The following is a 3,591-nucleotide window of genomic DNA, read 5'->3' as shown; positions in this document are numbered from 1 at the left end:
ATAAAAGTGTTTTTCTCTGGCACACATGCTTACCAGAGAGAGACAGAAAGAGAGACAGGGAGAAGGCACTCCCCATAAAGAATGATCATCTTACAATCACTTCTCTTCCATCTCTACTTTCTTTTGGGATTATGGGCAAATCACCAGGTCTGGGACTCCAATTGTATAGTCAGCCGTGTGGGATCCAGCTTACAAAACCACCAGACCCTGGGCTGGTCTGAAAGTAAAATCTTTTTATAACATTGATAATTTAGATATTTATCATTTATATTTCATAATGTATACAATATATTATAATGTCCATGAGATCTATAGACAATAATGTCTAATATAAATTTACAAGTACTGTCATTTAATCATACATAGTGGGGGTGCAGGTTCCAAAATTTTTTGGATGCACAACAAAAATGTTTGGAGGCACAGTGACATTGTGGCAGCTTCCAGATATGTTTCTTTGCTGCGGTTTTGTTCTTTGGTAGTTATGCCTACACAACATCTGGATTGACATATTTTAACAGTGAAGCACATGTGGATCAATGGAACAGAATAGAAGCCCACGAAATAAACCCCAAAATGCACAGCCAACTAAGTTTTGAAAAAGGGCACCAGTCAAGCCAGTGGGGGAGGGAGACCTCTTTAGCAAGTGATGTTGGAAAAACTGGATCTCCACCAGCAGAAAGATGAATCTGGACCCCTGTCTCTCACCATTAACAAAAAACAACTTGAAGTGGATCAACGATCTAAGCCTAAGAGCTCAAACTATAAAACTATTCATAGAAAACACTGGGGAAACTAGGAGACTTCGGAGTAGGCTGAATGAGATCCCCAAAGGATAGGCAATAAACCCAAAAATAGACAAGTGGGGTTACATAAGAAGTTTCTGCAGAGCAAAAGACAGTGTAATTAGTGCGAACTGACAACCCTCAGAATGGGAGAATATTTTTGTAAACTATATCTCAGGTAAGGGACTGATAACCAGAAAACATCAGGAACTCAAGTGGCTTACCTGAAAAAAATGATCAACCCAATTAAAAGATGAACAAATGAACTGAACAAACAATTATCTAAGGAAGACAAATGAACAGCCAAAAAGTATATGAAAAAATGCTCAACATCCCTTATCATAAAGGAGATACAAATCAAAACCACAATGAGATACCACTAGTCAGAATACTTAAGATTAAAAAAAAAAAGTGATAAATGCTGGAGAGGCTTTGGTGAAAAACAAACAAACAAGCAAACAAACAAAAACTCTCCTACATTTTTGGTGGGAATGTAAATTAGTCCAGTCACTGTGGAGAACAATATGGAGGTTCCACAAAGGTCTACAAATAGAACTACTATCATATGATTCAGCAATTCCACTCCAAGACATCTGCCCAAAAGATAGGGAAATGCTCACTTAGAAAAGTTCTTGTGTAACTATGTTCCATTGTGGCATTATTCACATGTGTTAAGACATGGAACCAACCCAAATGTCCATGAACAGATAAATGTATTGAAAAAGTATGGCACATATAGTATACACAATGGAATACTACTCAGCCTAAACAAACAAACAAACAAACAAGTCTAGGGACCAGCAGTTGGCCTAATGGCTATATTTCTGGACTCCCATGTAGTTGACCATGGTTGGATTCCCAGACCTGGTGGCTTAAACTCACGCTGGGCACATGTGCATGCATGCCTAAGATCCCGAGAGGAAAATGGAGGAGAAGGGATTGTGGCATGGCCATCCCCCTGAGGGATGATTTCTAGCTTTCTGTCTCTGTCATCCTGGCGAGTGCACGCACCCTATAGCAAAAACTTCTCAAACAACAACAACAACAAGAAAACAAAACTCTAGAAAGACATGACATATAAGAAACATAGAAATGGACAATTGTCTGGTGATGATAATATGTATGATATCATCAGCTGGACTGGTGTGAAGTGTATTCATGTTGGGTAAATTCATTTTGCAAGCTGTAGGGATGCACAGTGATTGAATGTATAAAATAAATTAAAATAACAATAATAAAAAAGAGAAAAATAAAAATAATAATATATATTTAAAAAGTGAAGTACATATAATGACTCCTTCCTCAAACCTGCAGTGACATTCCATGCACTCTGAATAAGTCTAGTATTTTATCACTAACAACAGCTCTACAGGGCTGGCCTCTCCCTCATTGTTCAATAACTTTCTCTGTTTTTCTCTCTCCTCCTCACTGCCCCACCTTCTTCTCTCTCAGCTCATCCTCACATTGGGGCTTTTTCATTTGTTCTCTCTTACTGTAACACTCACCCCTCAGATGGTCATGTGGCTTTTTGCTCTCTCATGTCATGCTGGTCTCTTGTAATGAACACCTTTTTGAGCACCAGATCTAAATAGCACTCTAGTCCCTCCATCATTGTCTTAATTTGCCTTAGTGTTACTGTCTCTGTAGCACTAATGCTATGATATGTCTGCTAAGATTTGTGTGCATAAGCATGCTGTCAAATTGTATTATGTGTGGAACCAGCAGGTGACCTGGTGGTTAATGTGCTCGACTCACACATGGCTGACTGTGGTTCTAGACCCAGATCTGGTGACATGAAAATCATGAGTGGTGTGCATGTGCCCAAAATCCCAAGAGGAGAATGGAAGAAAAGAGATTGCAATGTGGCCATTCCCCTGGGAGTGAGGGGAATGTCTCATTTTCCCTCTCTCTGTCTCTGCTATATTACCAGAGTCTAAAAATGTGCTTAGCACTTTCTGGATGCCCAGCATACATTTATTAGTTGGATCGATGAATGGCGTTGTAAAGATTAAGTTAGGTAGGGAACCAGCAGTTAGCGTAATGGCTATGTGGCTGGACTCCCACATAGTCAACCACGGTTCGCATCCCAGACCCAGTGACTTAGAACTCACGCCGGGCGCGTGTGCGTGCGTGCCCAATCTCCCAAGAGGAGAATGGAAGAGAAAGGATTGTGGCGTGACCATCCCCCCTGGGGAGTGATTTCTCGCTTTCTGTCTCTATGTCTCTCTCTGTCTGTCTGGCGAGCGCACGCGCCCTATAGCAAAAACCTCTCAAAAAAAAAAAAAAAGATTAAGTTAGGTAATAAATGTAAAGCATTTAACACAGTTTTCAGTAATGAAGAAGGAAAGCTCATTATTTGGGCTGACCTGGTGGCACAATGGAAATATGCTGTTGATGTGATCCTCGATCCATCTGGGAGATTGTGGGTTTGGTTCTCTGGTCCACCTGTACACACGTCAAGCACACACACCATGATCCTGGCTGGGAAGGCTGGGGTGGCAGAAGACACTGTGGAGGGTTATTTTCTTTCTTTCTGTCTCTCTCTCTCTGTTTCTTTTTCACTGTCACTCTCATGAAAGAAAGAAAGAAACTTTAAAATATTATTTGCCATCATTATTGTTCACAATGTTCTGAAAAATAATTAGCACTCTATATCCTTAGAGAAATTATGCTAATGAGGTTAATCTGCCATAGAAACAGGGAATCAAGTCAAATTTCTTATTCAGAAGGGTAGTATCTTTTATTTAATTTACTTTTAAAAGAGACTTTTTTAGTTAGAATCAGAAATTAATATCCTTTTAGGAACAGG

Source organism: Tupaia chinensis, unplaced genomic scaffold, assembly GCF_000334495.1.
Source record: "Tupaia chinensis unplaced genomic scaffold, TupChi_1.0 Scaffold000667_1, whole genome shotgun sequence".
NCBI lineage: Eukaryota > Metazoa > Chordata > Mammalia > Scandentia > Tupaiidae > Tupaia > Tupaia belangeri.
The sequence above is the reverse complement of the archived record's forward strand: the minus strand, read 5'-3'. Positions refer to the sequence as shown.